At 35.4% G+C, this 15,992-nt stretch overlaps 1 protein-coding gene across 1 annotated transcript in view; it reads right to left on the reverse strand.

The window, feature by feature from the left end:
- The window catches only part of CNBD1 (cyclic nucleotide binding domain containing 1), a 472,954-nt gene that overhangs the window by 370,875 nt on the left and 86,087 nt on the right, over positions 1-15,992 (reverse strand).

The raw sequence follows: 15,992 nt of genomic DNA on the forward strand, positions 1-15,992 counted from the left end.
ATGACTTTATAGACCAGAATGGTTGCAAATAACAAGAATCAATTGCAACAAACCAGTATTTTATGAAATATAATTGCCTTTGTTCTATAACATAAGTATGTAAGAAAGGAATCTTGAGTACACTATGGGCTCACTCTCAGCACTTAAGGGACAGAAATGTGTTTAACAAGGAACATTAAACTATATTGTCCCAGTTTTCTCTAAGCTGCACATAATAGTAAGAGCTGTTTATAGTGGAGAATCCATACTGTAAGGAGAGCATAACCTTTCTACCAAGAAATATTGGGCCCTACTAAGAGAACAGCCACCACCTAGGTACGAAGAAAATTTGTGACTCAGGAAGTCAAATAAGCAGGAAAATACTGTTAATCCTTCTAGCAGTAACTCCGAACCGCAAGGCTACTGCAATAAAGGCCATATCAGAAGACATCTGCTGTCTCCTTTGGCTTATACAAGCCATGCCATACTAAGCCTTGGAAAAGATAATCGAGTCAGTGAATGTCCCCCACTTATACAGGCTCTATTTCATGTCAAGTAGGTCAGTGATTGTCCCCCACTTATACAGGCTCTATTTCATGTCAAGTAGGTAAACAGCCTCAAAGATGGTATTTCTTTGAACACTATTTCTCAGATAAATTAGGGCCTTTTGGTGACTAATGGCTTAATCCTTTTCAAGGAGAACTAAAAGTCTGAAATAACCAAAGGATTATGAATATGACAAATTGATCATCATCTAATTACGTTTCCGAGGCAGTGATAGAAGACATCTTCCTCCCAGCATACAGCCTAGACTGAAGAGCCAAGATGAAAATAGCAATGATGCTCAAGAGGTTCAACTGTATTTTTGGAATTTTTTTAAGTGTTCTGAAAAGAGTCTTCATAATTTTCTGCTTAAATCTATCTTCTCTAAATATGACATTGCAATCTCCAAAAAGGTAAAAAGAAACAATACTGTTCATGTCTCTTAATTACACAGTATGTACTCCATTCCAAAGGTAGCAAGTAACTTAGGGTCCTACAACAAATTTTTCTAGGACCATGGTAAATGTTGCTATAGTCTGGATGTTTGTGACCCCCTCCAAATTAATAATCCGAAACCTAATATTCAAGGTGGTGGTATTAGAAGGTGGAGCCTTCTAGAGATGATTAGGTCAGAGGGCAGAATCTTTATAAATAAGTTTAATGGCCTTATAGAACAACTGTCTTTCCCTTTCCGTCATGTAAGGACACAATCAAAAGGGTACTATCTATGAATTATAAAGCTGGTCCTCACCAGACACCAAATCTGCCAGTCTTGGACTTTCCAGCTTCCAGAACTATAGTACAAAACACATTTTCATTGTTTATATGAAACTCAGGCTATAGTACTTTGTTATAGCAGCCCAAATAGACTAAGACAGTAAATACGTAATTGTTTATATTCTGAACTTATTGGGCTTTCATTGTATCAACTTTGTGACACTTGCTATTCTGCTCAATATCCTCTCCCACTACAACTTCATCACTATTTAAGACAGAATACTTCTTTCTGCCCAAAGATAGAAAATATGTTGATTTTAAAAACTGAAAACAAAGTGTAAAACTTAATACTCACTCTGCTACTATAATGTTGTAAAGTACAAATAATTGACATATAAATATTAAACAGCAATGTGAGGAATGTTTTAGAAACCCTAATGAAACATTGATCAGGTTTATAAACTAGTTTTGCCTTAGCTTGTGCTCAGAATTTTTCAGTGTTGTTGTTTACATCAATTAATGTGTTTATTGAGAATTTGCTGCATTCTCAGCATTAAAACAAGCTCTTTTTATAGGAAGCAATGATTTCTCTGCTTAAGAAGTTTACAATCCTGGTGAGACATATGAAACATACAACAGAAGCACAAATAAGAACTTACACAGCTAGGTGCCCAAAACATGAGTTGCAGTCAACAAAAGAGATCCAGAGTGGGAGAAAATAGCCTTAGGAAATAACTAGAGATGCTTTCTGAATTTATTTTAAAAAGCTTAAAACAGGGAAAGTTGATCCTTTAGATAACAGAACCCAAATTACCAGGTGGAAATCAGTCTTAGGGATGAGCTTTCCCTCTTGGGAAAATGACAAAAAATAAAATTAGGCTGGGAGTATAAATGGAAATCCTGGAGGGTCTTAATAGGAATTTAGACTCCTATGGCAAGAAATAGAAAGCCATTGGGGATTTTTGACAGGAAAAATACTTCTACTTTGGTCCAATTCCAATTCATCTTTCACATGAACATCAGTCAACATTTAAACATAAGCATGGTAATGAAATACTTTAGGAAACTACCTTTCAGTTAAATCCAAACGACTTTGCATGTTTTTCAGAATGCCAGCCTCACCAGTCTCACTTTTTTACCATTCCATCGTGTTTTTGACTCTGTCTCTGTCTTTCTGTCTGTCTCTCTCTCGCTTGCTCTCTCTCTCTCTCTCTCTGTCACACACACAGACACACACACACACACACACACACACACACACACACACACACACATACACCCCACCCATACACACACCACCCAGTGTTGCTACCCCAGCAATGGTATATTTCCTTCTATGTCCTCGTGTTTTCTCTATCTGGTATATAATCCCCTTATTTTTTTTTTTTTTTTTTTACTAAAACTCTTCTTACTCTTCAAAACTCTATTTCCAACTCTCTGATTTTTATCCTGAGTCAGAATAGAGGCAAGAACTCTTGATTTATTTTGGCCTGTGGACCAGATCCAGCCAGTGACTGTTTTTGTAACTAGTTTTTGTGAACACAGCTGCTCTAATTTGTTTGTTTACTATGGCTGTTTCTGCAGTGCAATGGAGAGTTGAGTAGTTACAACAGATATTTACTATCTTAACGTTGAATGTAAATGCATACCTACCCCTGATTCATAGTTTCTGCCTCCATTGTAGAACTTTCCATTCTGTTTCATAAATATTTATTCATGTATTCTTATCTCCTCATCCATTAACCCAGAAATTGTGTTGCTTAAAATTGTCCACAAATCCCTACTTGAGCTAAATCCTGCCTAGTGCTTCAAATGTCTTTTGTTCCACCTGCATCCCCACCAAGCTTTATAAGCCTCCTCTCAATTATTTGATGCCTCTGAAAGCATTCTCACCTAAAGAACCTCATACAAATTGTTCCTTCATTTTGCTATTAATGAAGAGGGTTCTTTGTCCTCCTTCAGATTTCAGCTTAATTATCACAGCCCCAAAGAGGCCTCTTTTTCGGCCCATATGTAGCAAACAACCCCTATCCTCTAGGCTTATTATTATCTATGAAAGCACATGGCTTATTTTATTTACGGCACTTAATAAAAGCAAGGAATTGCCACACCCACTGAGAGTGACAAAAACATCAATGAACCCAACCTACTTTGGGCAGATCCTCAGACAGAAAACACTGAGAATTGATGGAGAAGCAACAGACATGTTGAGGCTGAATAGACAGGAAGTTAGGAACCCTGCTGGAGTGAAAGGAGTTGGTGAAGAGACAGAGAAAAAACCTACCATTACTGTAAACTGCTGGGATGCTAGCTCAAGGGAACCAATGTCCCTCATGAACATCTGAAATAGAAGGGATATCTGCCCAGAGAGCAGACAGAGACAGGGCTTCAGTGTACATCGAGTCAGGAGACTTTGTGCCCATAGGCACCCCATCCCCCGGGATTCCACATCTCTCTCCAAGTAGCTCAAACTATAAAATTCCTGGCATAAAATTTAGAAAATACCCTTTTCAATACTAGCTTTGGCAAAGAGTTTTTAAGTGTCTCCAAAAGCACTTAAGACAAAAACAGAAATTGTCAAGTGGGACCTAATTAAATTAAAGTGCATCTGCACTGCAAAAGAAACTACTCACAGAGGAAACATAACCTACAGAAAGGGAAAAAAAGTTTGCAAACTATGCATCCAACAAAGATCTAATATCCAGATCTATAAGGAACTTAATTCAACAAGCAAAAAATAACCTCATTAGAAAATGGGCAGAGGACATGAAGACACTTCTCAAGTGAACTGGCAACAAAAGAATAGGAAAAAATTTTTTGCGATCTACCCATCTGACAAAGGGCTAATATCCAGAATCTACAAAGAACTAAAACAGTTTTACAAGAAAAAAAACAAACAACTCCATGCAAAAGTGGGTGAAGGATATGAACAGACACTTTTCAAAAGAAGACATATATGTGGCCAACAAACATATGAAAAAATGCTCATCATCACTGGTCATTAGAGAAATGCAAATCAAAACCACATTGAGATACCACCTAACGCCAGTTTACAATAGCAATCATTAAAAAATCTGGAGACAACACATGCTGGAGAGAATGTAGAGAAGTAGGAACACTTTTACACGTTGGTGGGAGTGTAAATTAGTTCAACCATTGTGGAAGACAGTGTGGCTATTCCTCAAGGATCTAGAAATAGAAATGCCATTTGACCCAGCAATCCCATTACTGGGTATATACTCAAAAGATTATAAATTGTTCTATAAATACTGCGGCACTGTTTACAATAGCAAAAACCTAGAACCAACCCTTATGTCTATCAATGATAGATTGGATAAAGAAAATATAGCCTACATACACCATGGAATACTATGCAGCCATAAAAAAGGTTGAGTTAACGTCTTTTGTAGGGACATGGATGAATCTGGAAACCATCATTTTCAGCAAAGTCACACAAGAACAGGAAACAAAACACTCCACGTTCTCACTCACAGGTGGGTGTTCAACAATGAAAACACATGGACACAGGGAGGGGAGCATCACACACTGGGATCTGTTGGGGGTTGGGGGGCTAGGGGAGAAATAGTATGGGTGGGGATATTGGGGAGGGACAACATTGTGAGAAATGCCTGATGGTGGTGACAGGGGGATGGAGGCAGCAAACCAACATGGCATGTGTGTACCTATGCAACGATCCTGCAAGATCTGCACATGTACTACAGAACTTATAGTGTATATATATATATATATGTATATATATATATATATATATATGTATATATATATAAAAATTTGTAATATTAAAGATTATATTTAATATTATTCAATTTACCTTTTATTGCTTGCTTAATCTATCAGTATCTATTAAAAAGAGTATAATACAGCTGAGGGGAAGGAAGGCAGCAAACCACACTGCCATGTGTGTACCTATGCAACAATCTTGCACGTTCTTCACATGTACCCCAAAACCTATAATGCAATTAAAAAAAGGAAAAAAATAAAAATAAAAATAAACAAATAAAAGGCAAAAAAAAGTATAATAAAATCTGCTAACAAAAGAAGATATACAAACAGCCAATAAACATGTAAAACTGCTTATCATCACTAATTATCAGAGAAATGCAAATTAAAACCACAATGATGGCTAGGTGTGGTGGATCCTGCTTGTATTTCCAGCACTTTGGGAGGGCAAGGCAGGGAGATCATGAGGTCAGGAATTTGAGACCAGCCTGGCCAACATGGTGAAACCTCATCTTTGCTAAAAAAAAAAAAAAAAAGGAAAATTAGCTGGGCATGGGGGTATACACCTGTAATCCCAGCTACCAGGGAGGCTGAGGCAGGAGAATTGCTTGAATTCAGGGGGTGGAGGTTGCAGTAAGCCAATATTGCACCATAGCACTCCAGCCTGGGAAACAGGGCAACATTTCATCTTGGAACAAACAAACAAACAAAAACACACACAATGAGATGATATCTTACATCAGTCATAATGGCTATTATAAAAGTAACAAAATAACAAGTACTGGTGAGGCTGTAAAAAGGAGAAGACTTATCCATTGTTGGTAAGAATGTAAATTAGTTCACTCACTGTTAAATGCAGTTTGAGATACCTCAAAGAACTTATAAGAGAGCCACCATTCAATCTAGCAATCCCTTTACTAAATATATACCCCAAAGAAAATAAATTACTCTACCAAAAAGACGCATGCACGTATATGTTCATTGTAGTGTTATTCACAGTAGCAAAGACAGAGAGTCATCCTAGGTGCCTATCAATGGTGGACTGGATAAAGGAAATGTAGTATACCCACACCATGGAATATTATGCATCCATAAAGGAATAATAAAACCGTGTCATTTGCAGCAACATGGATGCAGCTGCAGGCCATAACCCTAAGGAAATTGATGCAAGAAGACAAAATCAAATACTACATATTCCCACATATACATGGGAACTACACAGTGAGTAAACACAGACATAAAGATGGAAATAATAGACACTATCAACTAATAGGCAGGAGGAAGGGAAGGGACCACAGTTTTAAAAACTGGCTACTGGGTGATATGCTTACTATTTGGGTGATGGAATCAATAACCCAAACCTCAGTGTATTAGTCTGCTTTCACACTGCTGACAAAGATAAACCCAAGATTGTGCAGTTTACAAAAGAAAGGTTTAGTTGACTTAAAATTGCACATGGCTGGAGAGGCCTCACAATCATGGCAGAAGGTGAAAGGCATGTCTCACATGGTGGCAGACAAGAGAAGAGAGATTGTGCAGGGAAAATCCCTTTTGTAAAACCATGAGATCTTGTGAGACTTATTCACTATCACAAGAACAGCACAGGAAAGACCTGCCACTGTGATTCAATTATCTCCCACTGGTTCCCTTCTACAACATGTGGGAATTCCAGATGAGATTTGGATGGCACACAGCCAAGCCATATCATTCCACTTCTGACCCCTCCCAAATCTCATGTCCCATCACAGGCCCAGAGGACTAGGGGGAAAATGGTTTCATGGGCCAGGCCCAGGGTCTCTCTGCTGTGTTCAGTCTATGGACTTGGTGCCCTGCACCCTAGCCTCTCAAGCCATGACTAAAAGTGGCAAACGTAGAGCTCAGGCCTTGGCTTCAGAAAGTACAAGCCCCAAGCTTTGCCAGCTTCCTTGTGATGTTGAGCCTGCGAGTGCACAGAAGTCAAGAATTGAGGTTTGGAAACCTCTGCCCAGATTTCAGAGGATGTGTAGAAACACCTGGATGCCCAAACAGAAGTTTGCCACAGGGGTAGGGCTCTTATGGAGAGCCTCTGCCAGGGCAGTGAAAGGGAAATATTGGGGTTGGAGCCCCAAAACAGTCATTACTGGGGCACAACTTAGTGGAGTTGTGAGAAGAGGGCCACTACCCTGCAGACCCCAGAATGGTAGATTCATCAACAGCTCACACTGTATGCCTGGAAAAGCCATAGACACTCAATGCCACCTGTGAAAGCAGTCAGGAGGGGGGTTATACTCTTCAAAGCCACAGAGATAGAGCTCCCCAAGGCTATGGGACCCCACTTCTTGCATCAATGTGATCCAGATGTGACACATGGAGTCAAAGGAGATCATTTTAGAGCTTTAAGATTTGACTACCCCTCTGGACTTTGGACTTGCATGAGGCCTGCAGCTTCTTTGTTTTGACCAATTTCTCACATTTGGAATGGGTATATTTACCCAATGCCCATAACCCCACTGTATCTAGGAACTAACTAACTTAATATTGATTTTACAGACTCATTGGCAGAAGGGACTTTCCTCATCTCAGGTGAGACTCTGGACTGTGAACTTTTGAGTTAATGGTAAAATGAGTTAAGACTTTGGGGGAATGTTTGTTGAGAAGGCATATGACTATTAGCATTTTGGACAAAGCCATTCAACAAGTCTCTAGAAAGTTCCAAACTTTCCCACATTTTTCTGTCTTCTTCTGAGCCCTCCAAACTGTTCCAATCTCTGCCTGTTACCCAGTTCCAAAGTTGCTTTCAATATTCTGGGTACCTTTTCAGCAGTGCCCCACTCTAATGGTACCAATTTACTTTATTAGTCCATTTTCATGCTGCTGATAAAGACATACCTGAGACTGGGCAATTTAAAAAAGAAAGAGGTTTAATGGACTTAAAGTTCCACATGGTTGTGGGGGGCTTGCAATCACGGCAGAAGGTGAAACGCACATCTGACATGGCAGCAGGTAAGAGAAGAGAGCTTGTGCATGAAAGCTCCCCCTTTTAAAACCATCAGATCTTGTGAGACTTATTCACTATCATGGAAACAGCACAGGAAAGTCCTGACTCCATGATTCAATTACCTCCCCACTGAGTACCTCTCATAATATGGGGGAATTCAAGATAAGATTTGGGTGGGGACACAGCCAAACCATATCATTCAGTATCACACAACATGCCCATGTAATAATCTTGAACATGTGCTCCATGAATCTAAAATAAATGTCAAAATTAAGAAACTCAAACCTTTAAAATTATAAAACACAAAATTAAATAATATCTAAATAAATGGAGAAAGATGATATGCTAATGGATAGAACATTCAGTTTTGTTAAAATGTCAGTTCTCCAAAAATTAATCCCAATTTTATAAAATTCTAGTCAAAACCTCAGCAGGCTTGTTGTGTACTAATCATCAAGATGATTTGAATATTTACATAGACAGAAGGGATTTAGAAAAGGCAAAATAATTTTGAAAAGAAGGTAACATGGGAGAACTCACACTCCCTGACTTTAAGACTTAATAAAAGCTACTGTAATCATGACAAAATGTTACATTGGCATAGAAATCAACGTTTGGATGTACATAAAATTTAGAAATAGACTCATAGTTCTTTTATGAATTGATTTTTGACAAACGTACAAAGATAATTCAATGGGGAAAATAGACTTTGCAACAAATTGTACTGCCAATTTGTATGGAAATAAAGGAACCTCAGCATTCACTCACACCATACATGAAAATTAAGTAGCAAACTGAAATGGATCATAGGGTTACATGAAGACTAAAACCATAAAATCTTTAGAATAAAATGTGAGAGAAAATGTTTGATGTATTAATATCTTTTGCTCTTTGAGAGACACAAGAAAATGAGAAGACAAGCCACAAACTGATAGAAAATATTGCAGAAAATTCATGACTAATTGCTTGTTTCCAGAGTACATAAAAAAAATTCATACAAGTTAATAAGAAGACATACAAAAAAGTTTTAATGGACATAAAAGACATATAAGTAGTAAATAAGCCCATAAAACATGTTTCACATCATTAATTGTTAAGGAAATGAAAATTAAATTCATAGTAAAATAACATATCCATCCACGGGAATGGCTAAAATTTACTGAACTGGCAATTCTGTTTTGGTGAGGATATGGAACAACTGGAATTCTCATACGTTGCCAATAGTAACTAAACTTGGTACATCTCCTTTAGAAAATTGTAAGTCAGTTTCTTATTGAGTAAAACATAATACAGTATGACCCAGCAATCCCACTTCTGAGTGTTAACCCAGAGTAGAACTGTGAACACACAGCAGACATCCATATAAAATTGTAAAAGAATGTTCATAAAAGCATTATTCACAATAGTCAGAAACTAGAAACAATTCAAATGACCATAACCTGGCTAATGGATGAACAAATTGCAGTATATCTATACCATGGAATGCTACTAAGCAATAAAAAGGAATGAAATATTGAGACATGCAACAATAGAAGTAAATTTAAATATTATAATTAAAATGAAGTCAAGCATATAAAACTTCACACTCTATGATTCTGTTTAAATGAAATTCAAGTGAAGGTCAAACTCTGATGACAAAATGCAGTGGCTGCCTAGGGCCAAGGTTTCAGGAAGATGCACTGCAAAGGGGTATAAAATTACTCTTGATTGTGGTGATGATTACGTAATTGTATACATTGCCCAAATCGATCAAACTGGAAAATTTAAAGGGGGATTTTACTTTATATAAATTATAGCTCAGTAAAGCTTAGGTTAAAAAACAGAATCTGGGTAATAAGACGATTGTGATGTTACCAAGAGAACATGGTAAACAGGAAACTTAAAACTCTAGGCATTAGAGACAAGAAAAAAAAAAAAAACAGGACATTTGGGGAAAACAAAGCAAATGAAGGCCATAGAGGACTTCCTAAGAAAAATATAGCAGTGTTACAGGTTCAGTGGTATCTAAAACCCATGTAACTAGGAATCTCTATCATATTCTTTGGACATTCTTGAATGTGTGTGAATACACAATGCACAAACACATACACACACACAGAGAATAATGCTAAGTCTTTCCATAGTCTATATCATATCCAAACTACATTTTCTTCTTTTAAATAGAATGCTAATGTTTCTTAACTTTAGCTTCAAAAGCTTGTCCCATTTTCCAACCAAATTGCTGTAACCACACCTCTCTTGTACCCACGCTCTAAAAGTTTGTCTCCCTGCAGGGGTATGTGGGAAGTTATGGGCATACGTGTATTAAAGTTTTGCAGATCACTATTATTTAATAAGCAGTGGTTGAGAGAAGAGTCTTTGTTACCAGAACATCCTAAGTTTGTGTTCCACATCTAAGTCCCAGTAAACACTAGCAAACTCTGGCTTACTCATCTGTTAAAATGGGGAAAATAATAATGTCTACCTAATTACATGATTATGAATATTAAATGTAATAAATGTAAAGCTCAATAAATGTCAGCTTTTATTATTAGTCTACATCCTCAGATTTTTGCAAATCCCTTAATACCACTACAGCAAATAATATGCCCCATAAAACACAGCAAAATGTAACCAAAAAAAATAAGCAATCCCTTTGATGCTTAATGATTCTACAACACATGAGCAAAGTCATTTTCAAAGCCATTAAAATAAATTTTATCTCTAAAATAAATTCTCTATATATTAATTTTAATTTACTGAAGCATGTTAACTTAACTGTATTTACCTGAGCTGGTGAATTTTGTATGCTTTCTCAAAATATGTTTAAAATCTGAAACTAAAGCCACATTGAATCAGATATTCACTAAGGAAGTAGAGAAATGTGTACAGTGAATATGGCATAAAATACCACTCACCTTGTGCCCCAGTCATTAGATGCCAGAGAGGGCTTAAGTGTAGCTGGATAGTACTCTTGCTCAGAGCTGGTGATTGAAAGCCAGCAGCAAAGCAGTACTTCTCCCAGTCAAAGAAATGAGCACCTTGGAGGTCTGGGAAACACTCACCATATTATCCACTGAAACACCAAAATGAATTATGGTCCATTGTGTGACTTCTCTCATCCTTTAAAGTGATACATTTCCAAATATTATAAATCCTACAACTTCAAGCAGGCATGAAGATGACCAAAAGAAAGCAATCATAACAGAAAAAGGCAAGTATTTGAGAGCTGTTGATAAATCTGTCTTTTAAAACTTAGAAGTATCAAAATCACTTAAATTTACAAAAATTGATTAATATGTATTGTAAAAGCTCAATTATTAAAGTAATTCAATCAAAAATAATTTTTCTGTCAAGCACCATAAATTGTCACATTTTTCAACAACATTGAAAGGCTCTACAATGTTGTCATGTTGCTCTTAGATCATTATTTCTCCATAAAACAGCATTTAACCTGAGTAATAAATGGCAGGTGGTCAAGCTGATACTTTGAGATCACAGGTAGCCTTTGACACAATGTTTGTAGAAGAACATACCTTATGGGACTTCTTATATGGGGACAAATTACTTCTAAATAAAAATCTGTTTTTTATACTGAAGAGCTAATTTGTCTGTAATATTTATTTATCCAGAAATATTTCTTGGAGAGTAATCATTTGGAGTTACATACTCAGTGTTAAATTTTTTGGAGATGGGGTCTTACTCTGCCATCCAGACTGAAGTAGATCACAGCTCACTACAGCCTTGGCTTTGCCAAGCTAACGTGATCCTCCCAGCTCAACCTCTCAAGAGCTGGGACTGCTGGTGAGTGCCATCACACTGGGATAAATTTTTTTTTTTTTTTTTTTTTTTTTTGGAGAGAGAGGTTTTCTCCATGTTGCCCAGGTTGGTCTCAAATTCTTAAGCTCAAGTGATTTGCCCATTTTGGCCTCTCAAAGTGCTAGGATTATAAGCATGAGCCACCACACCCAGCCCTCAGTGTTACTTATTATAATCTTTATCCTGACTTTTCTAATTTCAAAAAAGGAAAAATATATTGCCCATAATAAAAAGTACACAAGAAGACAAATACTCTTATTCTTCAATGACTAGTGGGAAAAATGAAGACTACAAAGGGAAAATACAATCTTTTTTAAAATTTGATTTTGTGAATCAATAACTCCCTCATTGACTCAAAACGTAAATTTTTTGAAGTCATAATCTTAACACTAATACAAGTGGAAAAAACAAGATGAAAAGTTACATTGTACAACTCATAACCTGGCATGTTCAGCTATATACAGTCAAGTTCAAAATATGCCTAGACTGTGGCATGGATTATACTTTTTTCTCAGAAAAAAATATTAATTTCCTATATTAGGTGTTATAATCAGTTATTAAAATATAAAGCATGTTGTTTACAAATGTAAAAAATATCTTATCAGGAGTATCAAATCCATATTTTATAAATCAAATTTCACATAAAAGCTGGGGTCAGTCTTAACTTTAAATGAGAAACAAAATTTTTTCAAACATACTGTCTCAATTATCTGCTTTATCTTTTTATCTGTGCTTTTTAGGGGGTAAGATTAAAGAGTGTTTCTTATTGTGAATGATATCGTTGTTGTTTTATCAGGGGAAATCTCACCCACACTGACACGTAAAAATAACATAGAAATTGGCTTTCTGTAAATGAGATTACTGAAGTAGATTTTAGTAAAAAGTAGCTTTTTTCCTATAAATTATTTACTCAATTATAAGAAAAAGCACATAAGTGATAAGCTTAAATCAAATGTCAGGAAGATAAGGATAATGATACAGTACATTCCAATCTTTTGAAAGTAGACATTGAAATGTTATTCATAAGCAGTACAGATTACTTTAATATAAAGAGGCCATAGAGAAGTATCTCTTATAATGAACTGTTGAGTTTACTAATATATTGTTGAGTGTTTTTGCATCTATATTCATGAGGGATATTTGTTTATAGCTTTATTTAATTGTAGTGTTTTTGTCTGGATTTTGTGTCATGATAATACCCAGCTCTTAAAATTGTTCAAAAGTATTCCCTTCTCTTTAGTTTTTGCAAGAGTTTGAGAATGACTGGTATTAGTTCTTCGAGTGTTTGGTAGAATTCAGCCATAAGGCTATCTGTTCACTAAGTTTTTCTTTGATAGGAGACTTTTCATTCCCATTTTAATCTACTTACTCATTATTGGTCTGTTCAGTTTTCTGATTTCTTTATGATTCAATTTTTAAAAGTAATATTTTTCCAGGAATTTATCTTACATATTTTATTCTATAATTTTTATAGTAGTCTCATAATATTCTTACTTCTGTGTTATCAGTTGTAATGTCTCCTCTTTGATTTTTGATTTTATTTATTTTAGTCTTCTCTCATTGCTTCTTAGTTAACCTAGCTAAAGGTTTGTCAGTTGCAGAAGAAATAATCAGTCAACTCTAAGATAGGTCACTGGAAATCTTCCAATCTGAGGAGCAAAGAAGAGAGAAAGAATAGGAAGGGGAGAGAAAATCATAAAGAGACTTATAGGACAAGTGGAAGAACATATGCATAATTAGTGTGTCAGAATGAGAAGAAAGATTGGATGACACAAAAATTATATTGAAAGAAATAGTAGCAGTAAACTTCACTAGCCTGGGGAATGAAATAGAAATCCAGATCCAGGAAGCCCAAATAAGTTGTTGGATTTTTAAAGAAATGCTACTCAATGCAATAAAGGCCATAGCTAATATTATTCTCAATAATGACAAGCCCACAGCTAACGTTATTCTCAAAGATGAAAAATTGAAGACTTTTCCCCTGAAATCAGGAATAAAACAAGGATATCCATTCTCACCACTTCTGTTTAACATAATAATGCAAATTCTAGCCAGAGCAATTCGTCAAGAGAGAGAAATGATATACGTTGAATTGGGAAAGAAAAAAGTAAAATTGCTTCTGTTTACTGACGGAGCAATTTTATTGATAATCCTAAGGATTCCAACAAAAAAGTTGTTAAAACTTATAAGAAAATTTAGTAAATAAGTAGGTCACAAAACCAACATAAAGCAATTAATATCATTTCTATTTGCTACAACAAACTTTAAAAAGAATTAAGAAAGCAATAGCATTTATTAAAGCATCAGAAAATAAAATGAAATATTTAAAAGTAAACTTAACCAAGGATATGAAAGATCTATGTACTGAAAACTACAGAACACTGGTGAAAGAAAATGAAGAAAACATACATAAATGGAAAGATCATCTATGTTCATGAATGGGAAGAATTAATATTGTGAGAGTATCCTTACTATACTACGCAAAACAATCTATGGATTTAATGCAATCCCTATCAAAATTCCAATGCCATTCTTCACCAAAACAGAAAAACTATTATATTATTTATATGGAATCACAAAATATCTCCAACAGCCAAAGCAATCTTGGAGAACGGAAGATCTCTTTAGTAAATGGTGTTTAGAAAACTGGATATCCACATGTAGAATAATAATGTTGAACCATTATCTTATCCCTTATACAAATACCAACCCAAAATGGATTAAAGACTTAAATGTAAGGACTGAAACTGTACAACTACAGGGAGAAAATACAGGGGAAAAACTCCACGATATTGGTTTGGATAGTGATTTCCTTAATGTGACCCAAAAAGCCTAGGCAACAAAAGCAAGAATAGACAAATCAGCTTGCATCAAACTGAAAAGCTTCTGCACAGAAAAAAAAAAAAGTCAATGGACAACCTACAAACTGAGAGAAAATATTTACAAATCATAAATCAGATAAGGAGCTAATATTCAAATATATAAGAAACACAAAGCACTCAATAAGAAAACAAATAACCCTATTTAAAAAAAAAATAAAGAACTAGAACAGACATTTTTTCAAAAATAACTAGATGCATGGTCAACAGATATGTAAAAAAATGTTCAACATCACTAATCATCAGAAAACAATGCAAATTAAAACCACAACAAAGTATCACCTAACACCTGTTAAAATGGTCATCAAAAAAAGAAAAGATAGATAAATGTTGGTAAGAATGGAGAAAAAGAGAAATCGTGGTACACTGCTGGTGGTAATATAAATTGTATGCTCATTTTGGGAAATAAATGAGGGTTCTCTGAAAAACTAAAAATAGACAGCAATCCCACTTTTGAGACTATCTCCAAAGGAATTGAAATCAGCATGCCAAAGGGATAACTGCACTCCCATGTTCGTTGCAGCATTATTCACAATAGTCAAGACATAGAAACAACTGAAGTGCTCACTCATCAATGGATAAATGAATTTTTTAAAGTGGTATATACACAAAATGGAATACTATCATGCCTTAAAAAAGAAGAAAATTCTGTCGCTGGTAACAACATAGATGAATCTAGAGAGCATTGTGCTAAGTGAAATAAACCAGGCACAAAAAGTTAAATACCCAATGATCTCACTTATATGTGAAATCTAAAACAAACATGTAAGTAGACAGTAGAATGATGGTCACTGGAAGCTGAAGGTGGGGATGGGGGCAGTGGTAGACAGGAAAAGTAGAGATGTTGATCAAAGGGTACAAAATTTCATCAGACAGGAAGAGTAAGTTCTGGTGATCTTACAGCATGTTGACTATAGTTAATAACTATGTATTGTACGTTTTAAAATTGCTAAAAAGATTGGTTTTAAATGTTCTCACTACAAAGAAATGATAAGTATGTGAGATGATATATTTATTCACTTAATTCAATCATTCCACCATGTACATATGCTTCACAACATCACACTGTAAGCATAAGAAATACAACTAATATTTGTCAATTAAAAATAATTTTTAAATGTACATTAAAAAATCTGCTGTATACATTAACATAATTTTGTTGGACACAGAGAATATTTTCATTTTATCTGTGCTTAAAGGAGTTTTCCCAATAGTTTTTTCCAAAAATATTAGCCCTGCCTTTAATGGAGTTTTAGTGTTTGCATTTGTAAATAGGAATAGACTTATTTTAAAGTGGTTTATGTAATTTTTAAAAATTCTTTATGATATGTAAAAGATATTAACAAAACATAATACAC

Source organism: Saimiri boliviensis, chromosome 15, assembly GCF_048565385.1.
Source record: "Saimiri boliviensis isolate mSaiBol1 chromosome 15, mSaiBol1.pri, whole genome shotgun sequence".
Lineage (NCBI taxonomy): Eukaryota > Metazoa > Chordata > Mammalia > Primates > Cebidae > Saimiri > Saimiri boliviensis.